Source organism: Chiloscyllium plagiosum, unplaced genomic scaffold (genome assembly GCF_037043375.1).
Source record: "Chiloscyllium plagiosum isolate Xiang-an unplaced genomic scaffold, Cpla_swu_hap1 HiC_scaffold_48, whole genome shotgun sequence".
NCBI lineage: Eukaryota > Metazoa > Chordata > Chondrichthyes > Orectolobiformes > Hemiscylliidae > Chiloscyllium > Chiloscyllium plagiosum.
The window spans coordinates 51,095,975-51,119,868 of NW_028270186.1; the positions used below are offsets into that span (position 1 = coordinate 51,095,975).

General features: G+C 45.0%; 1 long non-coding RNA gene across 5 annotated transcripts in view; it reads right to left on the minus strand.

Annotated features, from left to right (window-relative positions):
• LOC148135949 (uncharacterized) overlaps positions 1-23,894 on the minus strand; it is a 79,096-nt gene that overhangs the window by 45,305 nt on the left and 9,897 nt on the right. For 4 of the 5 annotated variants that reach the window (XR_015754950.1, XR_015754949.1, XR_015754951.1 and 1 more), the window contains 5 exons: positions 21,468-21,550; positions 19,281-19,380; positions 18,218-18,304; positions 14,383-14,505; positions 445-553 (listed from right to left, as the gene is read on the minus strand). This is a non-coding gene — a long non-coding RNA (uncharacterized LOC148135949). The remainder of the gene's footprint in view (positions 1-444; positions 554-14,382; positions 14,506-18,217; positions 18,305-19,280; positions 19,381-21,467; positions 21,551-23,894) is intronic. The other variant, XR_015754953.1, reaches the window with a different exon arrangement.

The window sequence follows — 23,894 nt, forward strand, 5'->3', positions numbered from 1 at the left end:
TTGGACTGTGGGAACAAACTGGAGCACCCGAAGGAAACCCTTAAACACTGGGGAAAATGTGCCAACTTGAACACAGGCAATTTCCCGAGGCTGAAATCAAACCCAGGTCCCTGGTGCTGAGGAAGCAGCGCTAACCACTGAGCCACAATACTGTGGGATCTTTGGTGATGATGTGCTGCCCCACTGATACCTCGGTCACTCACCCTGTCTCATTTCCTAACTGGCAGTGATGACGGAGTGAAATTATCGCTAAACAGTTAATCCAGAGACCCAGATAACGTTCTGGGGACCCGGGTTTGAATCCCATCACGGCAGATTTTGGAACGTGTATTCAATAAATATCTGGAAAAATAATCTAGTGACGACACGGAATCCATTGTCAATTGTTGGAAAAACCCATGTGGTTCACTCACGACCTTTAGGGAAGGAACATACCATCCTTACCTGGTCTGGTCTGCATGGGACTCCAGACCTATAGCAACGTGGTTGACTCTTAACTGCCCTCTGGGTAAACGCAGCAATAAATACTGGCCGAGCCAGTGACAGCCTCATCCTGTGAATGAATAAAGAAAACAGATCAGGTTTTGTTCCTTCTCTAGTAGGTACATCCTACAAACTGAATCTGAAACGTTCTCGTACACACTGAACAAATACCTTTCCATCCAAGCCCTTAACAGTACAGCACTCCGAGGCCATGTTGGTAAAGTTAAAACCCCTTATCATTGTATCCATATTATTCTTACAGATAACCGAGGTCTCCTGGTAACATTGTGTCTCAATTCCCCGCTGACTATTGGGACAGAGTCTATAATACAATCCCAGTAAGATGGTCATCCCTTTCTTATTTCTCAGTACCAACCAAATAAATTGCCTGGATGTACTCCCAGGAACATCCTCCCGAAGCCGAAGCATAATGTTATCCCTAATCAAAAACACCTCTCGGTTGGCCCCTTTCTATCCTTGCTGTAGCATCTATACCCTGGAACATTAAGCTGCTAGTCCGATCCATCCCTGAGTGATGCCTCTGTAATTGCTGTAATATCCCAATGCCATGTTCAAAACCATACCCTGAGCCCACCTGCCTGATCTGTCAGGTCTCTTGCACTGAAATAAATGCAGTGCTACTGGTCCGTCGCACCTCTTTCTGGGACTTGCTCTTGCCTGCCTTGACAGTCTGACTGGTGAACACTACCAGCCTCAGGCCCACCTCTTTTCTCACTATCTCTTTAGGAGTACCCCGACTCCCTCACAGGTTTAATGCCTCCCGAGTGGCACTAGAAAATCTCCCTGCTCATCAGGGCCCCATGCTTTCCCCTTCGTATGCAATTGGTACCAATGTAAAATGTCCTCCCACTGGTTATTTTCCGTTTTGAGAATATTCTGCTCCCTCTGTGAGACATCCTTGACACTGGCACCAGGGTAGAACCACCCCATTCTGATGTCTCACTGTCAGCTGCAGAAATGGCAGACTGTGCCCCTGACTGGAGAGTCCCCTATCCCCATCGATCGTATGGAACTGGACATACCTCATTATGTTAGAAGTCAGTCTCAGTACCAGTAACTTGGCTGTCAGTGCTACATTCCCCTGAGAGTCTATTACCACCTACACTTTCCAAAACAGAATGCTTGCCTGAGATGGGGATAGCCACAGGAGACTCCTGCAGTACCGACCCCCCCCCAGCTTTCCTGGCGGTAACCCATCTACCTGACTGTATCTGCAGTATCCTGCAATCCTGAGACTGCCACCTATCACACCCCCGGCTCCTGTCAATTCCTCACTGCCTTTAATCACTCCTCCACCAATCCATGCGATCCAATAGGATTTGCAATCACACTTGCTGCAGACATAATCATCAGGATCATTGAAACTCTCCCTAATCTCCCCCATACGACAGGAACAGCACGCCAATCTACAACAGGCCATCTCTCCGCCTTAACAATCTGCAGACCAAGACAAAGGCACAGGCTTACTGCTCGAAAAATACTGCCAGAGAATAACTTAATGCTTACGGTTCATATCTTAAACATTTAATCAAGAGACCATAAGACTTTAAAAAGAAATACTTACCTGATTCACGATTGTAGTCGGTTTTATTTTATAAAATCTAAGATTGATATTTGAAGAGACTGAAACTCACCGAGCTGATTCCCGGCTCTGAGTACTTCCAAGGGTGAGGTCTCTCTGAGGGCAGCTGTGAAATGTCTCTGTTTCTCTTCGCTGCCCACTCCATTTCCAGAGAGGTTTTTAACTTCACAGCAAGTCAGCTTAGAGAGGTCACTGCTTGGTTTTATTCACTGGGGGTTGCCTTTGCTGCCCAGACCAGTATTTATTGGCCATCTATACCTGTCTTGGATAAAGTGGTGGTGAACCGCCTCCCTGAAATGCTGCAGTCCATGTACACCACAGTGATGTTTGGACAACAATCCCCCTCTGGCCCCACAACCCTCCCCGTCTCTGTAATCCCCCTCCGGCTTCAGAAATTACATGTCCATGGCATAAGATTTTTATTTGGATTCATTTTTAATAACCCCCCCCCCCAAAAAAAAGTGAAATTTTTAGCCCCCCCAAAACATTCTGTTGATTGACCTTTCGGAGAGGCTGACACATGGACGTTGCAGTATTTTATCTCAAATTGTACTCGTAGAAAGATGGAACTTTCTTTTAAACATTGCTATGAAGGGAGGCAATGGATTAATGGTATTCCTGTCAGATGAGTGATGTGTACAATGTTCCGAGGATTAGGGTTAGAATCCCAACATGGCTGATGGTGGTATCGGAATTCAATACAATATATAATGAAATGGCGAATGATGACCATGAAACCATTTTGTCAATTGTTAGAAACCCTTCAGGTTCACTAATGTCCTGTAGGGAAGGAAACGGTCATCCTCACCTGGTCTGGCCAACATGTGACTCCAGACCCACAGCAATGTGGTTAACTCTCAACTGCCCTCAGGAAAAGTACTTTAAAAACTGTTAACAAATACTCCGCAGGTGTCACTTAAAAACTGGCTGTTCCCATTGGGACTGTGAATTTCTGAACAGCCTGAACTAAAACTAGTTTCAGCTTCACCTGCTCCCTGTCCCACCTCACTGTTTACACCCAACTCCAAAACACTCTCATTGAGCCAAGTAGCCCTCACAGTGCAGCGCTGTCATTTTCATTGTCTGCTCACACCTACACAGCCCTCAGCCTCCTGTACTGTTCCAGTGTATCTCAATGGGAGCTCAGGAACAGCACCTCATCTTTCAATTCAGACCTTTGTAACCCCAGAGTCAACATGGACGTCAGTAGTTTCTGAATGAATAGACTGTTGTCAGAAGCTGGAACATTCCACCTGAAAAGGCGCTGGATTTTGTGTCCAAAAGGACTTTTAATGGGAAGCTTACAGGTAATTGAAAATATGAAGTTCACTGGTTAACATCATGAAGTGGGTGATTGGGTATAAATCTGAGAGTTCTCACAAAGAGATGACGTGTAAGTTAGATAAATCTGTGCTTCCTCTCAGGCCAATATCTCCTTTCTCAGCTGCAGAGGCCAGAAGAGAGCACATACCCAAAGGGTGATCCAACCATGAATTTGTACATCTTTCTGCTTGACAAAAATATTGGAGATATTATCCCACAAACAGAACAGACAAATCTTTCTCCTTCCACAGTTAAATTCCAATGATATTCAGATCCTGATGACTCCAATGACTGTAAAAACTTGCTTTTGAGATCCCAGCCTCCATTATTCTGATTTAATATCCTATGAAATGAATTCACAAAACAAAACTCACAGTCAGTATAGGAAAAATATAAAAACATATTTTTCTCTTCATATGTGCTTGATGTGTAAATGCCTCTCTTCAATTCGTACCCCCCCCATCCGAGGAAGGGGACATGCACATACGCCTCACTGTTCCTTGCCCCCAATAAAAATGGCGGCCATACCTCAGGGCCTATTACCACCTAAAGACCGCAGCCAGTTTCCCATCTGCTGCAAACTCGAGACTAAGAGTTTCTAATTCAGATTTACAAACCGCACAGAGTGCAATTAAAACTTCCCAGTCTAAAGTGACTCATTATCTCCCTGTCTCTGAGGCCACTCTCCCCTTCCCTGTTTGTGTCTCACACATTCAACAACGGCCGAGTCTCGTGGCACTGCATCGGCTGGTTACTGGTGACGTGTCATCCCACTGGCCACGCCCCTCATTCACTCCCATTGTTTGGATGACCAGCTGGTTCCACTTGGTCCACCAGCCCCACCACCTTTTCCTATAGGTCCGAAGCTGCCATCAATCAGCTGGACCCCATTGTGAGGTCAGTGGTGGGATCCTCCCCCTGTCTGAATCACACCCAGAAGGTGTGTGGATGGTGTCAATCAGGAACAACAAGCAGAAGGTGCTGGGAAAGCTCAGCATCTGGGAACAGAAATCTGTCCAGTGGCCCTTTCTCTGAACCGATGGGAGCAGGGAAAATTAGAATCTTGACAGCATGAAAACAGGCTAATCGGTCCAAAGCGTCCACAGCGTCCCTCCGAAGGGTACCCCACCCAGACCCATTCCCCTACCCTACTACTGTATATTTCTCCTGTTTAATGCACCTAACCTACACATCCCTGAATATTATGGGAAATTTAGCTTGGCCAATTCAACTAACCTACAGATATTTGCACTGCAGGAGATAGGAGTTAAAGTGTAAATAACAGGGAAGGACAGAACCCAAAGAGAGACTGAAACATTTGGAAAGAAAAATGAGTTGATTACGATCTGGCCGGGAGGGTGCATAGCTGTTAATGGAGGGGACAGGAACCTGTGTCTGGCAGCATCCCAGTGGAGGTGGCAGAAATGGCGGCTGATGATCTATGTCCTGCTACAAAAACAGACCCCGAGCTTCCAGCTGCCTGCCACTTTAACACACGAGCCTGTTCCCTATCTCATGCTTACTGTTGTGTTCCAGTCAAGCCAGAACATACCAAATGGCCCCGTATTTCAAGGACTGCAATTTCGCCTCCCATGTGGTCAATACCATCCAATGTATCTCCTCAACTTCCTGCACCTCTGCCTTTGAAACCCACACATCCAACTGCAACAAGGATAGAACCCCCCCACCAAGTCCTTACCTTCCACCCACATACAACACATCATCTTCGATCATTTCCACCAGCTACAATCAGACTGCACCACCAGATTCTTAAGGGGTTTGACAGAATAAATACTGATGTGTCTGAGGGTAAATACTGAGAGGGGAGTCTGAAACCAGATTGTGAGCCAGTCACAGAATCAAGGGTTCTGCTCTGGGTTTGTCAAGTTTAAGGCAACACAGGCATGGGTAAGGGGTTTCAGTAGCAATGGAGCATGGGTGAAGAGGAGATAAGCAACGGTTTAGAGATTGGAATTCCTGGTGTTTGGGATTGTGTAGATGTCTAATCAGAAGGTCAGTTTCGCGTCAGATATAACAGCAGTATTGTGAAGAGTCTAGTTCTGCCGAATAGTTCCCAGTGAGAGGGAGAGGCTCAGCAGTAAGGGAAAGGAATTTGTCAGGCAACGGGTTTAACCATTACAATGCTTCATTGGAGGAAACTGCACCAAAGCGAAGAGTGGGAATGTGGTAAGCAGTTTGATAACTGAGTAACAGTGGAGTAATGGAGAGGGATGATGGGGAGGGAAAGCTGGGCAGTGTCAGTGTACATGTGAAACCCAACATGGTACTTTTGCACAATGTCACCTCCTGGCAGTATGTAGGTGAGATAAAAGAGGGGGCAAGGATAGATCCACGAGGGACACCAAATGCAAGGAATGCAGAAAGGAAAGGGAGAATGGAGATGGAGCAGCATTTTCCAACAACCGTGAGGTCAAATGTCAGTTTCACAAAATGGGAGAGAAGGACATAACCAAAAAAGACAGAACAAGGAACAATGTCTGTGAATCGGTGAGGGGGACTGATGAGGAGGAGTAGAAAAGAGAGTTGGAAAGTCTATGGTTCAGTGAGAATAGGGTAAAGGGTCAAGATGAGCTCTGCTAAGGCTTGACATGAGATGAGATGGGAGATAGATGTAGGTTTGGACAAAAACCAGGAACACCACGTGAGGCAGTTTGACTCCGTGGGCTATTGGGAGGGAGGGAAGCAGCAGATCGGATTGTCTCAGTCTTAGTGACAGAGAAAATCCATCCGCTCCAAACTCTTGTGGATGGAGGAGACAGGATGATGGACAGTGTTTCACAAAGAAACAAAACATGGGTAAGTGATAGTTAAAGTGAGTGAACAAACCTAATGTATTTAAATTTTATCCAAAATATTAAAACAAATGACTGAAGTCCTGATTCGAATCCCATCTTGTCAGTTGGTGGAATCTGAATTCAAGAAAAAATAACTGGAAATAGGAATCTCCTGATCTCCATGGAATCATTGTCAATGGCAGAAAAAGTCCTGCCAACCTGACAGTGACCCAGCCAGATACTCACTGTATTAATCATAGCAAAGTCTCATCAAAGGAATGAAACTGGATGGATCACTCGGCATTTAAGAAGGCACCAGAAAATACAACCACAGAATCAGCCCTCTCGATGGTGCAACGTCCTCCAGACTAACATCTGGATTTTGGTGCCAACGTCTGCAGAGCTGTCTCACAGACCAATCAGGGAACAGCCTGAATTTCATACTCATGAAATCAACGTTTACAGACAATGACCAGACACCACCATCATCATCCCAAGATATTGAGATTGTGGTGATGGAAGAGCACAACAGGTCAGGCAGCATCTGAGGAGAAGGAGAACCGACGTTTCAATACTCAGCCCTTCATCACCCTGACCCGCTGTGCTTTTCCAGCACCTGACTCTTGACTCTGATCTCCAGCATCTGCAGTCTTCACTTTCTCCTGAAATCTCTGGATATGTCCTGTCCCACCGGCAGGACAGACCAGGCAGAGGTGGTGGCACAGTGGTGTACAGACAGGGAGGATTTGCCCTGGGTGTATACAGCATTGGCTCCGTAGAGCAGGAAGTCTCATGGCTCCTGCTGATTACCACGTCCCGTCCTCCCACGGCTGATGGATCACTTCTCCTATATGTTGAACAACATTTGCAGGAAGCACTCAGGCAATAAAATGGTGTCAAACTTACTCTGGGTACAGGATTTCAATCTCCACAATCGAGACTAGCTCTGCAACAGAATTACTGACTGAGCTGGCCAGGTCCTAAAGGACATAGCTGCTCAACTGAGTCTGCAGCGGGTGGTGACGGAACCAACAAGAGTGTAAAACATACTTGATCTCATTGTATGAATTGACCAGCTGCAGATATATCTTGCCATAACAGTGACCATCACACATTCCTTTTGGAGACAAAGTCTTGTCTTAAAGTTGAGAAAAACCTCCATCGTGTTGAGTGACACTGTCACCATTCTAAATGGGACAGACTTCGAAGAGATGTACGATCTCAAACTGGGTATCTCTGTGGGACATCAACAGCAGCAGAACTGTACTCCAGCACAATCAGTAATCTCATGGGTTTGTAAGTCCTGCTCTCACCCACCACAATGGACAGTAAAGGAGGGCATGCCATGAACAGCACCAGGCAGATCTAAAAATGAAGTGCCAACCTGGTGAAGCTAGCAAACGGAACTACCTGCATATCAAACAGCATCAGCAGCAAGCAACAGAGCTAAGTGATCCCACATCCAATGGAACAGATCGGAGCTCTGCAGTTCCGCCACACCCAGTTGTGAACAGTGATGGACAATTAAACAACTCACTGGAGGAAGCATCACAGAAATCCCCTCCCTTACTGATGGAGGGGCCTCACACATCCATGCATCATACAAGATGACAGCATTTGCAGCAATCTGCAGCCAGAAGTGCAAAGTGGGATGATCCATCTCAGCCTTCTCCAGTGGTTTCTTACATCACAGATGTGAGTTTTAAGCCAGTTCGGCTGAATTTGAATAGAATCAAGAAATGGTTAAGTAGTGCAAAGGCTACAGGCCCTGCCAATATTCTGGCAATAATACTGATAGCTTGTGCTCCAGGACTTGCCACCCACCAAGTCACGTACTGCTCCAGCACTGGCATATACCGACAATGTGGAACATTGCCCAGGGATGTTCAACACAAAAGCACAGGGCAATCCAACCCAGGCAATTTCAATCCATCAGTCCACACTCGATCAGCAGTAAAGTGATGGAAGATGTCATTAACAGGGCTACCAAGCAGCAGCTGCTCAGCAACAGCCAGCTGAGCGACACTTGTTTTTGTCTCCACCAGGACCACTCAGCTCCCGATGGTGTTACCGCCCTGATTCACAATCTGGCAACCAGCTGAATCCCAGAGGCGAGGTGAAGGTGACTGCCCAGTGCCACTACAAGACCACTAGCTCGAGCTGATTCCACCCTTGTCTCAGCTCATACACTTTCAATCATCTTGTGTTATCTCCAGACTTCATTATCCAAACATACTCCTGGCCAGTTTCCCACATTCAACCTCACTGTAATCTCAAGAAAAACTAAATCTCTGCTGCCCAAGTGCTCCCTCGTACCAAAACGTGTGGATCCGTCAAAGGCTCCTATTCATAATCAACAACATTGAGCCACAGCGATGTACAGCATGGAAACAGATCCTTCAGTCCAACCCGTCCATGCCGACCAGATATCCCAATCCAATCTAGTCTCACCTGACACATCCCTCAGTTTAAAACTCTCACCCATGATTTAATTCCTGGTTGTGATCATCCCGAGATCGCTGCATCTCACACCCTTTGAGACCTCGAAAACCCATTCTGTTCAAGAGTCTCAATGACCTGTTAATTCATTACTTCACCTGTGTGGCTGCTTTTACAGTTGCCAAAGCAACAAGGTCTGAAATTCGCAGCTAAAATCTCACAGGTCTGCTTTCCCCCTTTAAGACATTCCTCAAAATCTGCTTATTTGGCAATGGTTTTGGTCATCTGACCTAATATCATCAGTCTCTGGCCTTATGTCTAAAGTTCCCAATAATATTTTTGTGAAAGTATAAGCAGGATAATAAAACTACAAACTGTTCTTGATTTGGACATTACCTTCAAATCATCACTGTTACTGAATGAATACTCTGTAATGTCTCTTACCCAACCACATTGTGAGAGCACCTTCACCACACAAACTGCAGCTGGACAAGAAAGTCAAACATTACCCTCTCCACAGGCAACAGGGATTTGGCATTAATCACTGGTGGCTGTGGAAGGAGAAACACAGTTGATGTTTCAGGGAGTGCAAAACGGATTACAGGGAATGAAAATGGTGCAGAATTTGATAGTTAGAAATGGAAGGAAAATGCACTTGCTTATTGGAAAAAAGAATTCTTGACTGTCAAAGATTTTCCAGAAAAAAATTAATAAGCAGCACATGATCTGAGGCTGGGCAGCAGTGAAAAATTAACTTACAAAAGTGTCTGTAAAAGTAATAGTAAAATACTAAACAGACCAATAATACACCTATTGTTCTAGATTGAGGAAGCGAGATATTGACAAAGTGGTCATGAGGAAGCCCAGAGATGAAGCAGAACAGTGTAAGCTGTTATGATCCCACAGTCATAGAGATGTATAGCACCGACACAGACCCTTCGGTCTAACTCATCCATGGAAACCAGGTATCCAAACCTAATCTATTCCCATTTGCCAGCACTTGGCCCATATCCCTGTAAATGCGTCCTCATCATATCATGTGTCTATTTAGATGCCTTTAACATGTTTTAATTGTACTAGCCTCCACTAATTCATCTGACAGCTCTTTCCACCCACTGCATGAAAGAGTTGTCCTTTAGGCCCCTTTGAGCCTTTATCCGTTCACCCTAAAGCAATGCCCTCTACTTCTAGACACTCCTACTCCAGGGAAAACACCTTGTTCATTTACTCTATTCATGCTCCTCATGATTGTATAAACCTCCATAACATCACCGCTCAGCCTACGGCACTCCAGGGAAAACAGCCACAGCCTTTTACGCCTCACACTAAAGCTCAAATCCTCCAACCCTAACAACATCCTTGTAAGTCTTTTTTGAAACCTTTCAAGTTTCACAGCACCCTTCTGATAGGAGGCAGGCCAGAACTGCACACAATATTCCAAAATTGGCTTAACGAATATCCTGTACAGCAACATGACCTCCCACATCCTCTCCTCAATGCTCTAACCAATAATGGAAAATATACTGAACACCTTCTTCATCATCCTATCTGCCTGCAACTTGACTTGCAAGGACAATGAATCTGCAATCCAAGGTCTCTATTCTGCAAACGTCTCCAGGGCCTTGCCATTCAGTGTACAAGTCCTGCCCTGATTTGCTTTTTCACCTCACATTTATCAAAATTAAACCCCATCTGATCAATATCTCATTGTAATCTGAGGTAACCTTCTTCGTTATCCCAATACCTCCAATTTTGTATGACCTGCAAACTCATTTATGATTCCAAATCATGTAAATGAATGACGAAACAAATCCAGAAATAAACATCCATTTCTCTGAGTTTGAATGTGCTGTGTGTAAATCCTGCCCAATGACTCTGTACCAGAGAAAGGCTGCACCTGCGCCTGGCTGCACCTTGCCCCCTACAAAGCTGGCGGCTCCGCACGTGTCCAGTGAATTCTTGCCCCGAATAAAGATGGTGGCGGTCACTCATACCTGCAGCCACACTGAGGCAATTCCCCGTTTACTGAAAACACGAGACTGAAACGTTCAACTTTGTGTTTTCCGATGTGCACATTTTGTTTGTAAAACCTCTCCGCTCATACAGAATCTCTCTGATCTCCTGCGGTTCCTCAGACAGCCCTTATGATGTTTGCGGGTACCTATTCTCTGCCTGGTTACTCGTTTGTCCTTAGTGTATTTGTACAATCACTGTGGATTCTCCTTAAACCTATTTCTGAAAGCTATCACCTGTCCCCTTTTCACCCTCATGGTTTACCTCCTACTGCCCCTACACTCCTCTAGGGATTCACACAAACACAGCTCTCTGTACCTGCCATATGCCTCCTTCATTTTCTTGACCAGGTCCACAATTTCTTTCGTCAGGCAGCATTCTTTACACCTACCAGCCTTGGCCTTAACAGGAACATACTGTCTATGTACTCTCATTGTCGCAGACCTATGGAGGCAATGGCAGATGAGGATACAGAAGCAATCATTCTCAGTAAAGAGGTAATGTTGGGAAAGATACCAGCCTAAAGGTAGATGGGTCTCCTGGCCCTGATGGAATGCATCCCAGGGACTGAAGGAGATAGTGGGGAGGGGAGGGAGGGTAAATAACAAATAGATCTTGTGATAATTCACTAAAATTTGTTGGATTCTGGGATGGTTTTGAAAGAATGGAAGCTCAAATGTGGTGCCACTATTTTACAAAACGTTAGCTTAACTTCTGTTGTGGAGAAAATGCTTGAACCTCAAGGAAGTTGTGGTGGGATATCTGGGTAGAAACTGTCTCATTGAGCAGACACAGCATGGATTCATGAAAGACATGTCACTTTTAATGCATTTACTGGAATTATTTGAGGATACGACGCGTGCGTTGGACAAGGGGGACTCGGTGGATGTGGTGTACTTGGATTTCCAGAAGGCATTCGATAAGTTGCCACATAAAAGGCTGCTGAATAAGGTAAAGATGCACAGCATTGTGGGTAATGTATTATCATTGATACAGGATCGGTTAACCAACAAAAAGTAAAGAATGGGGATAAATGTGAGTTTGGATTAGTGTTGGCACTACAACTGTTTACGACTTACACAAATGTTTTGGAGTTGAGGACCAAGTGTACGGTGTCAGAGTTCACATTTGATACAAAGATGAGGTAGAGCATTGTGTGCAGAGGCCACTGTCAGTATGCACAGGGATACAGATCAGTTACGCGAGTGGGTAAGGATCTGGCAGATGGAGTTCAATGTTGGGATGTGAGGACATCCATTTTGGTCGGACTAACAGCAAACTGGATGATGAAATGGTGAAAATGTGTACCATGCTGCTGTACAGAGGGAGCTGGGTGTCCTTGTGCATGAATCACAGGAAGTTGGTTTGCAGGTGCAGCAGGTAATTAAGGCAGTGAAGGGTATATTGTCCTTCCTTGCTAGAGGGATGGTTATGCTGCAGCTGTCCAGGGTGCTGGGGAGGCCACACCTGGAGTACTGTGTACAGGTTTGGTCTCCTTACTTCAGGAAGGGTGTACTGGCATTGGAGGGAGTACAGAGGAGGTTCACTAGTTTGGGTCAGGAGTTGAGGATTGGTGCATGTGGAGAGATTGAGAAAACTGGTTCTATAGTCATTGTAATTTAGAAGAATGGGAGGTTGGATAGGAAAAAATAAAATTATGAAGGGAATAGATAAGATAGAAGCAGGGAAGCTATTTCCACTGGGGTGGGTCAATCTACAGAGCATTACCTCAAAATAAGGGCGAGCAGATTTAGGACTGAGTTCAGGAGATGCTTCTTCAGCTAAAGGGTTGTGAATCTGTGGAATTCCCTGCCGAGTGTAGCATTTGACGTTATCAACTTGATTGCCGTTAAGGCAAAAGGTAGATTTGTGAACAGGAAAAGAATTAAGGGTTATGCTGAGAGAGCAGGAAAGTGGAGCGGAGGCCATGAGAAGATCAGCCCTGATCTTATTGAACGGTAGAGCAGGCTTGAGGGGCCAGATGAAAGTCCCTGCTTGTGCCATCAAAATTGGCCTTTGTCCAATTCAGAACCTTAACATTTAGATCTGGTACATTATTTTCTGTAACTATTTTAAAACTTGTAGAATTATCAGAGACTCCCAACAGTGTGGAAGCAGGTCATTCAGCCCATCACATTGATACTGACCAGGAGAGCCTCCTAACCTCCCCCTGTAACATTGCATTTCCCAGGGCCAGCCAACCTACACATCCCTGAACATTATGGGCAATTCAGCCTGGATAATCCACCCAACCTGCACATCCCTCAACACTGTGGGCAATTCAGCCTGGATAATCCACCCAACCTGCACATCCCTCAACACTGTGGGCAATTCAGCCTGGATAATCCACCCAACCTGCACATCCCTCAATACTGTGGGCAATTCAGCCTGGATAATCCACCCAACCTGCATATCCCCTCAACACTGTGGGCAATTCAGCCTGGATAATCCACCCAACCTGCACATCCCTCAATACTGTGGGCAATTCAGCCTGGATAATCCACCCAACCTGCATATCCCCTCAACACTGTGGGCAATTCAACCTGGACAATCCACCCAACCTGCACATTTTTGGACTGTGGGAGGAAACCAGAGCACCCGGACGAAATTCATGCAGAAAATCCCAATAAGGTGATCATCCCTTTCTTATTTCCCAGTTCCATCTAACTAACTTCACTGGGCGTACTCTCAGGAATATCTTCCCTAAGCAAAATCATAATGCTATCCCGAATCAAAAATGCCACTCCCCCTCTTCTCTTGTCCCCCTTTCTATGCTTCCTATAGCATCTATACCCTGGAACATTAAGCTGCCAGGCCTATCCATCCCTGAGTGATGCCTCTGTAATTGCTATAATATCCCAGTGCCATGTTCAGAACCATACCCTGAGCTCCTCTGCCTTCCCTGTCAGGCCTCTTCTATTGAAGTAAATGCAGTTCAACTGCTCAGTCTGACCTCATTCTGTGCCTTGCCCTTGCCTGCCTTGACTATTTGATTTCTGAACTGTACCAGCCTCAGACATATCTCTTTCCTCACTATCTTCTTGGGTTTACACCTACTCCCTCACTGGTTTAATGCCTCCCGAGCATCACCAGCAAGTCTCCCTGCCTGGATATTAGACACCTTCCAATTCAGGTACAATCTACAATTACGCAGATCAACTCTACTCCAGAGGAGATCACAACGGTCCAAAAAACGTGAATCCCTTTCCCCCTGCACCACCTCCTCCTTTGTAATATGGACATTTTTCAATATGTCACCATTTATTTCCCCACATTCTATATCTCCCATGTACTTCTTCACTGTAAACACTGATGCAAAATACTTGTTTCCTATCTTGGCCCATCGCCTGCAGCTCCACACAATGGCTGCCTTGCTGATCTTTGAGGGTTTTTATTTTCTCCCTAGTTAGCCTTTTGTTCCTCATGTATTTACAAAAGCCCTTTGAATTATCCTTAACCGTATTCGCCAAAGCTATCTCACATCCCTTTTTGGCCTCCTGATTTCCTTCTTAATTATACTCCTACTGCCTTTATACTCAAAAATTTTTTGGATTGGAATAAATGCAAAATATAACATCCTGACAAAACAAACGAGGGTAGGACTTACACTCAATAAAAGTAGGACCTTGAGTAGTGATATGGGAACAAAGAAACCGAGGGCTTCACGTCTTTGAAGTGTGTGTTACATGTAGACTGGGTGGTTAAGAAGGTGCTTAGCACACTTACCGTCATTGTTCAGACCTTTGAGTACAGGAGTTGGGACGTTATGTTGAGGATGTACAGGACGTTGAGGATGTACAGGACGTTGGGCATGCCTCTTCTGGAATACTCTGTCCAGTTCTGGTTGTGCTGTTATAGGAAGGATATTATTAAATTGGAGCAGGTTCAGGAGAGATTTACTAGCATGTTGCCATGACTGGAGGGATTGTGTTCTAAGGAGAGGCTGAGTAGGCTGAGAATATTTTTTACTGGCGTGCACAAGGTTGAGGGGTGACCTTATTAGAGGTTTATAAAATCAGAAAGAGTATAAATAATGTGAATAGCCGGGAGAGAGGTGGATTCAAAACTCGGGTGCATTCATTTTGAGAAGAAATTAGAAAGATTTGAGAAAAGACATTAGGGTTTTTATAAAAAAAAATATATGTGTGAAATGATCTTCCAGAGGAAGTGGTAGCTGTGAATATAATTACAATATTTAAAAGACATTCAGATTAGTACATAAATAGGAAATATTTGGATGGATGTGGACTAAGCGGAGGCAGGTACAATTAGTTCAGTTTGGAATTATGGATGGCATGGACTGGTTGGACCACAGGGTCTGTTTCCTTGCTGTATAACATTATGACTCTAATCCTCTTTAACTCTAAATTCCTCCATCCTCAACTCTCCCGATCACTGTCACTCCACCCTGCCTCATAACTCTTCCTTATTTATATAATTCCTCACCAGCCACAGAACGCTCCCCATCTCACGTCCTCCAGTTTCGAAAATCTCTGCGACATGTGCCTTTCTTTAGTTCCAGCCTTGAGGATGCCCTCATTCACATACCCGATTGGTTGGAAGACAAACTGGTACGGCCTGATCCTCCAGTACTGCCCTCTGCCCCCTATTGGCCTGCGCTGACATCAATCATCGGGGCCCATTGTGAGGCAAGTGGTGGGATCCTCCCTCTCCCTGCCCTGGGATGAACTACAACATTCACAGTCAATGGGGCAGTATCACAGAGCACAGGGTCTGGGGCTATTCAGTCCATTTGGGATGTACCCTCTCCCTCTGGAGATGCTGCAAATCTGTCCAAATTCCCTTCCCATTTGCCCATAGCCCCCCATATCTTCCCTTAACAAGTAAAATTCCAAATCTGTTTATGAATAACTGCTGTGTCTGTCCAGCTGCCATTCAGACTGTGCCAGATACTCAGAACTTACTGAATAAAATAATGTTCACATTATTTGCCAATTACCTGAAAATAGTTACTAAAATTGTGACATTGTTAACATTTCCACTCTCTCTGCAAATTAGATATCCTAGAAACAAATTTGCACCTGGTCAAAATCACTGCTTAACCTTCTCAGCTCCAAGGACAATTATCTGTGCTTCTCTCCACAAAAGAGGAACACATCTTATTTTCATTTATTAGTGTCATATAGATGTACAGCACAGAAACAAACCTTTGGTCCAATTTATCCATGCCAAATAGGAATCCTCAACAAATGGAGCCCCATTTGCCAGCTATAGGTCCATATCATTCGAAACTCTTCCTATACATGTACCCAATCGGATGCCTTTCAAATGTTGTAACTGTATCAGCTTCCACTATTTCATCTGGCAGCTCATTCCACACGTACACCACACACAGCTTGAAAACATTGCCCCTTAAATCCGTTTTTAATCTTTGCCCTCTCAACTTAAGCCCATGTGATCTTATTTTGATCCCACCTAACTGGGGGAAAAGACCCTGGCTGTTCACCTTATCCGTGCCCTTCATTATTTTATAAATCTCCATGAAGTCACCTCTCAGTCTTTGACTCTCAAAGGAAATTAAGCCTCCCCCTGTAGCCCAAATCCTCCAACCCTAGCAAAGTCATTGTAAATCTTGTCTGAACTCTTTCAAGATTCACAACATCCTTTCCAGAACAGGGAATTTCGAACTTAAAACAGAATTCCTGAAATGTCTTAATCAATGTCCTGTCCAACCACAATTTGACGTCCCACCTTCTGTACTCAATGCATTGACCAATAAATATAAGCATACCAAACCCCATCTTCACTAGTCTGCCTACCTGCGACTCTACTTTCAAGGAACAATGAACCTGCACTCCATGGTCTCTATGTTCAGCAACATTCCCAAGGACTTTCCCATTAAGTGTACAAGTCCTGCTCTGATTTGCCTTTCCAAAATCCAACAGCTTACATTTGTCTAAAGTGAACCCAGTCTGCCATTCCTCGCTCCAATGGCCCATCTGGTCAAGATACTGTTGCATTCTGAACTTGTCCACTTCTTCATTGTCCACTACACCTCCAATTTTGGTGTTTTCTACAAACCCACTGACCATATCTCATATATTCACACCCAAGTCATTTATTTAAGAACCCAATATCCATTCCTGCAGCACACTGCTGCTCACAGGCCTCCAGTCCGCAAAGCGACCCTCCATCACCACTCTCTGCCTCCTACCTTCAAGTCAGTTTTGTATCCAAATGGCTAGTTCTCCCAACATTTCACGTTATCTAACCTTGCGAACCAGTCTGCTTTGTGGAACATTGTTCAGTGTCCATATAGACAACGTCCCCAGTCTGCCTTCATCAATCATCTTTGTCACATCTTCAAAAAAACTCAGTCAAGTTAGAGAGAGAGAATTTCCCACACACAAAGCCACGTTAACTATCCCTAATCAATCCATGTCTTTCCAAATACATGTAAATCCTATCCCTCAGAATCCCTTCCAACAACTTACCTACCACTGACGTTAGGTTGACTGTTCTCTTGTTCCCTGGCCTTTCCTTACTACCTTTTTTAAAATAATGGCACCCAACTTCCAACACCTCACCTGTCACAAACAATGATATAAATACTTCAGGGAGGGGCACTGCCATCACCTTCCTAGCTTTCCACAAATTTCTGGTATACACCTGATCAGGTCCCAGGGATTTATCCACCTTGCTACTGTTTAAGACATCCAGTACTTCCCCCTCTGTAATCTAGACACTTTTCAAGTTATCACTATTTATTTCTCCAAACTCTCTAGAATAGAATAGCATAGTATTTCTCCCACCTCCTGTTGTTCCATAGATGGCCTTGTTGATCTTTAAGGGGTCCTATTCTCCGTCTGGTTATTATTTTATCCTTAATGTATTTGTAGAATCTCTTTGGATTCTCCTTAAACTATTTCCTAGAGATATTTCAAGTCCCCTTTTTGCTCTCCTGATTCCCCTCGAGTATATTCCTGTAAAAACATGATCCTGAGCTGCCAATTCCTCCGCCTCTGCCATATCTGCTCCCAGGAGAAGCAATTCCACTCCAGGACATCCCAGAAAGGTTTCCTCTTTCAAGGACCATATTTCCCTTCCATGTGATCAACAATGCGCTCCAACGCATATCCTCCACTTCCTGTACCTCCGCCTTCCCCCCACCCCTCCAACCACAATAAGAATATAAACCCCCAGTCCTCACCTGCCACCCACTAATCTCCATTAATCTCTGCTATGTCCGCTACCTACAGTCAGACCTCACCACCAGGGATATATCTCCCTCCCCAGCCCTTTCTCTCTTCCGCAGAGACCATGGGATCTTTGGTGCTGATATGCTGCCCTACGGATACCTCAGTCACTCACCCTGCCAAATGGCCTTGTGAGATTATCACTAGATGGATAATCCAGACACCCAGATAACGTTCTGGGGCCCAGGGTTTGGATCCCGTCATGGCAGACAGTGGAATATGAATTCAATAAAAATTTGGAAGTAAGAATCTATTAAAGACCATGAATCCATTGTTGATTATTGCAAAATAAAACCTCATCAGATTCGTTAATATCCTTCAGGGAAGGAATCTGCCATCCTTACCTGGTCTGGTCTACATGTGACTCCAGACCCACAGCAATGTGGTTGACTCTTTACTGCCCTTTGTGCCCAGCCAGTGACACCCTCATCCTGTGAATGAATAACAAAGAAGGTCAAGTCTTGTATACAACCATACTATTCTTACAGAGAAGTGATCTCTTAGTAAATTTGCTTCTCAACTCCCTGCTGACTATTGGGGAAGTGTGGTGATGGTGTGAGCGGGGGGGAGGGGGGCGGTCAATAGTACCATCCCATTAAGGAGATCATCCCTTTCTTATTTCTCAGTTCCACCTGTATAACCTGCCTGGATGTACTCCCAGGAATACCCTCTTGAAGCTCAGCTGCAATGTTATCCGTAATCAAAAGTACCTCTTCCCCCTGCTCTGTTGCCCCCTTTCTATCTTTGCCATAGCATCTATACACTGGAACATTAAGCGGCTGGTCCTATCCATTATTACGTCATGCCTCTGTAATTGCTATTATATCCCAGTGCGATGTTCAAAACCATCCCCTGTGCTCCTCTGCCCGACCTATCGGGCCTCCTGCATTGAAATAAATGGCAGTGTAACTGCTTATTCTGTGCCTTGCCCTTGTCTGCCTTGACTGTGTGACGTCTGAACTGTACCAGCGTCAGACTTCGCTCTTCCCTCACTCTCTGTCTGGGTTTACCCACATTCCTTCACTGGTTTAATGCCTCCTGAATAGCACTAGCAACTGTTCCCTTCCAGTACCAGTACAATCCATCCTTCTGATGGAGGTCAATTCTACCCCACAAGAGACTCCAATGATCCAACAATGTGAACTCTTCTATTCCGATGTCATTGATACCAATAAACAACAGCCTCCCCTCAAAATGTTTATTCTCCCCTTTAAGAATATTCTGCCCCCTCTGAGACATCCTTATACAAAAATTACACATTCGAATAATAAACCTTACACTCATCAGGTCATCATAAAAGGATTACATGACACATTGAAGGTTTGGGGAGACCTTTTGAGAGAATGCAATGATTCAAAGGAGAATTTTTAAGCAGCAAATGGGATTGACCTGGAACACAATACTCACACACACACAATGCGAATATCCAGGTCCTGATATACTGAGTAATTCAGAGTTTAGCAGAATATTTACTGAGATTACCATCTGAAAGTCCACCTGTAATATCCTGTAATACAAGTTTATAAAATCCATCACTATCAGTTCAAGTTAGAAACCCACACCATCCCCTCCTCGTGGCCCAGGATGACTGCACATATTACCCTTGAGGACATCAGCAGTCAACTCAGGGGGAAATCTGTGAGTTTCTGGGAGATTCCAACTTGAGATCTCATGTGACTGAACACAGCTGTTCTTTGACACATTGACGGTTGGATCATTTTCTCCAGTGAGGTATGGGGATCAATAATTGCTTTATTTTCTTTCATTCCGTGCTGCCGCTCTGCCTCATCAATAAGACATGGGTGTGAAAGGCTAATGCCTAACGATGGGCAAGTTGTCTCCATCCTGACCAATGGGTAGAAAGACCCTCCCAATCACTCCAAAGCGTATCCCTAAAAAGATAGCAACTCTGTCTGCTTCCCACTGCCCAGTGCTCCCAGTAAATGTTTGGAAGAATGGGAAGGGGGGGGGATATCTCCTAGAAAAGGCATAACTGTAAAGGTCTAAGAGGATTATGAAAAGAGAGAGATGTACAGGAGAAGGGGGCAACAAGTTGCCAGATGGGGTGTAACTTGGAAAAGTGGGAAGTTGCTCATTTTGGAGGAGATAATAAAAGAACAAAGTACTATTTAAATGGTGGAAACTGTAGAAAGCTGCACCACAAAGGGACCAGGGGTAATTGTTCAGGAAACACAGAAAGCTACCACACAGTTACAACAGGGAATCAGGAAGGGGAATGGAATGTTTTGTTTCAAACGTTCTCAGTACTAGAGTTTGGAGTATATACCTGAGAGTAACGTGTGGAAGTGCTGATGTGACCACCATATCTGCAGTAATGAGAGCAGTTTTGGTCCCTTGAGATAAGGAAATGTGTCACTTTATTGGAGGCATTTCAGGGAAGATTCAATGAGACGATCCCTGGTTTGGAGGGATTATCTTTTAAATAAAGGCTGAAAAGTTTGGGACTCTACTCACTGGATTTTGGAGAAAGAGAGGTGATCTCATTGAGACAGATGGGATTCTTAAGGGGTTTGACAGGATAAATACTGAGAGGATGTGTCTGAGGGTAAATACTGAGAGGGGAGTCCGAAACCAGATTCCGAGTCACGGAATCAGGGGTTCCGTTTTGGATTCATCAAGATAAGGCGACACAGATGCGGGTAAGGGGTTTCAGTGGCAATGGAGCTGGGGTGAGGTGGAGAAAAGCAACGTTTAAGAGATTGGAATTCCTGGTGTTGTGATTGTGTGGATGTCTGATCAGAAGGTCACCTTGGGGTCAGATATAACAGCAATATTGTGAAGAGTGTTGTTCGGCCTCAGAGAGTTCCCAGTGGGAGGGAGGGGCTCAAAAGAAAGTTAAAGGTAAGGCAATGGGTTTAACCGAGACAATGTTTCATTGGAGGAAATTGCAGCTAATCGAGTAGTTGGAATGTGGTAAGCAGTTTGATAACTGAGTAACAGTGGAGTAATGGAGAGGGATGATGGGGAGGGAGACCTGGGCATCGTCAGTGTACATGTGAAACCCAACATGGTACTTTTGCACAATGTCACCGTGAGATACAGGAGGGGCCAAGGATAGATCCACGAGGGACACCAAATACAAGGAATTCAGAAAGGAAAGGGAGAGTGGAGATGGAGCAGGATTTTCCAACAGCGGTGAGGTCAAATATTAGTTTTTTCACAGAATGGGAGAGAAGGGCATAACCAAAAAAAGACCAATAGACAGAACAAGGAACAATATGTATGAATTGGCGAGGAGGGTGATGAGGCAGCAGCGGAGCAAAAGAGTTGGAAAGTGAGTTTCGTGAGGTTTGGGTAAAGGGTCAAGGTGAGCTCTGATAAGGCTTGACAAGAGACTGGAGAAAGATGTAGGTTTAGGACAAAAACCAGGAACACCACGTGAGGCAGTTTGGCTCGGTGGGCTAGTGGGAGGGAGGGAAGCAGCAGATCGGATTATCTCAGTCTTAGTCTCAGAGAAATTCCATGTGCTCCTCACTTGGTGTTGGAGGGGAGGATGGAGGAGACAGGATGATGGACAGTGTTTTACAAAGAAACAAAGCCAGGGTTAGTGATATTTAAAATGAGTGAACAAACCTGATGTATTTAGCTTTTATCCAGAATATTAAAACAAACGACTGAAGTCCTGGTTCGAATCCCGTCTTGGCAGATGGTGGAATCTGAATTCAAGAAAAAAAATGTCAGGAATCTCCTGATCTCCATGAAACCATTGTCAATGGCGAAAAAAATCCTGTCAATCTGACAGCGGCCCAGCCAGCTACTCAGTGTACTAATCACTGCAAAGTCTCAAAACAGGAATGAAACTGGATGGACCAGTTGGCAACTAACAAGGCACCAGAAAATACAACCACAGAATCAGCCCTCTCAATGGTGCAACGTCCTCCTCACTAACATATGGTGTTTGATGCCAAAATGTGGAGAGCTGTCTCACAGACTAGTCAAGGAACAGCCTGACAGAGTCATACTCACAGGATCATCCGTTACAGACAATGACCAGACACCACCATCACCATCCCTAGTTATCGAGAGTGTGGTGCTGGAAAAGCACAACAGTCAGGCAGCATCCGAGGAGCAGGAGAATCGACGTTTCGAGCCTAAGCCCTTCATCAGCCTGACCTGCTGTGCTTTTCCAGCACCTGACTCTTGAATCTGATCTCCAGCATCTGCAATCTTCACTTTCTCCTGAAATCTCTGAATATGTCCTGTCCCACCGACTGGACAGACCAGGCAGAGGTGGTGGCACAGTGGCGTACAGACAGGGAGGATTTGCCCTGGGAGTACACAGCATTGGCTCGGGAGACCAGGAAGTCTAATGGCTCCTGCTGATTACCACGTACTGTCCTCCCTTGGCTGATGGATCAGTTCTCCTTCATGCTGAACAACATTTGGAGGAAGCACTGAGGAAGTAAAATGGTGTCAAACGTACTCTGTGTACAGGATTTCAATGTCCACAATCGAGACTAGTTCTGCAACAGAATTGCTGACTGAGCTGGTCAGGTCCTAAAGGATATAGCTGCTCAACTGAGTTTGCAGCGGGTGGTGAGGGAACCAACAAGAGTGTAAAACATACTTGATCTCATTGTTATGAATTGACCAGCTGCAGATACATCTGTCCATGACAGGATCATTAACAGTGACCATCACACATTCCTTTTGGAGACAAAGTCTTGCCTTAAAATTGAGAAAAACCTCCATTATGTTGAGTGGCACTATCACCATTCTAAATGGGACAGACTTTCATAAATCTCAAACCGGGTATCTATGAGGCACTGTGGGACTTCAACAGCAGCAGAACTGTACTCCAGCACAATCTGTAATCTCATGGGTTTGTAAATCCTGCTCTCACCCGTCACAATGGACAGTGAGACCTAAAAATGAAGTGCCAACCTGGTGAAGCTCACAAGCAGGACCATCTGCATTTCAAACAGCATCAGAAGCAAGTGATAGAGCTAAGTGATCCTATATCCAATAGATCAGATTGGAGCTCCGCAGTTCCGCCACTCCTAGTTGTGAACGGTGATGGACAATTAAAGAACTCACTGGAGGAAGCATCACAGATATCCCCACCCTTACTGATGGAGGGGCCTCACACACCCATGCACCAGGTAAGATGACAGCATTTGCAGCAATCTGCAGCCAGAAGTGTAAAGTGGGATGATCCATCTCAGCCTTCTCCAGTGGTTTCTAACATCACAGATGTGAGTTTTAAGCCAGTTCAGTTGAGTTTGAATAGCATCAAGAAATTGTTAAGTAGTGCAAAGGCTACTGGCCCTGCCAATATTCTTGCAATAATACTGATGGTTTGTGATCCAGAACTTGCCACCCACCAAGCCAAGTACCGCTCCAGCACCGGCATCTACCGACAATGTGGAACATTGCCCAGAGATGTTCAACACAAAAATACAGGGCAATCCAGCCTAGGCAATTTCAATCCATCAGTCCACACCCGATCAGCAGTAAAGTGATGGAAGATGTTATCAACAGGGCTACCAAGCAGCAGCTGCTCAGCAACAGCCAGCTGAGTGACACTCACTTTAGGCTCCACCAGGACCACTCAGCTCCCGATTGTGTTACCGCCCTGATTCACAACCTGGCAACCAGCTGAATCCCAGAGGTGAGGAGAGTGTGATAACTCAGTCCCAAGTAAACACCACTATTTCTAGCTGATTACACCCTTGTCTCAGCTCATACACTTTCATCCACTTTGTGTTATCTCCAGACTTCATTTTCCAAACACACTCAGGCCCAGCTTCCCACATTCAACCTCCCTGTAATCTCAAGAAAGTCTAAATCTCTGCTTGTTGATTCATCAAAAGGCTCCTAATTGTAATCAACAGTATACAACCATAGGGATGTACAGCAAGGAAACAGGGCCTTCGGTCCAACCCGTCCATGCTGACCAGATAGCCCAACCCAATCTAGTCTCACCTGCCAGCACCTGGCCAATATCCCTCAATTTAAAATTCTCACACTTGATTTAATTCCTGGCTGTGATAATCCCTG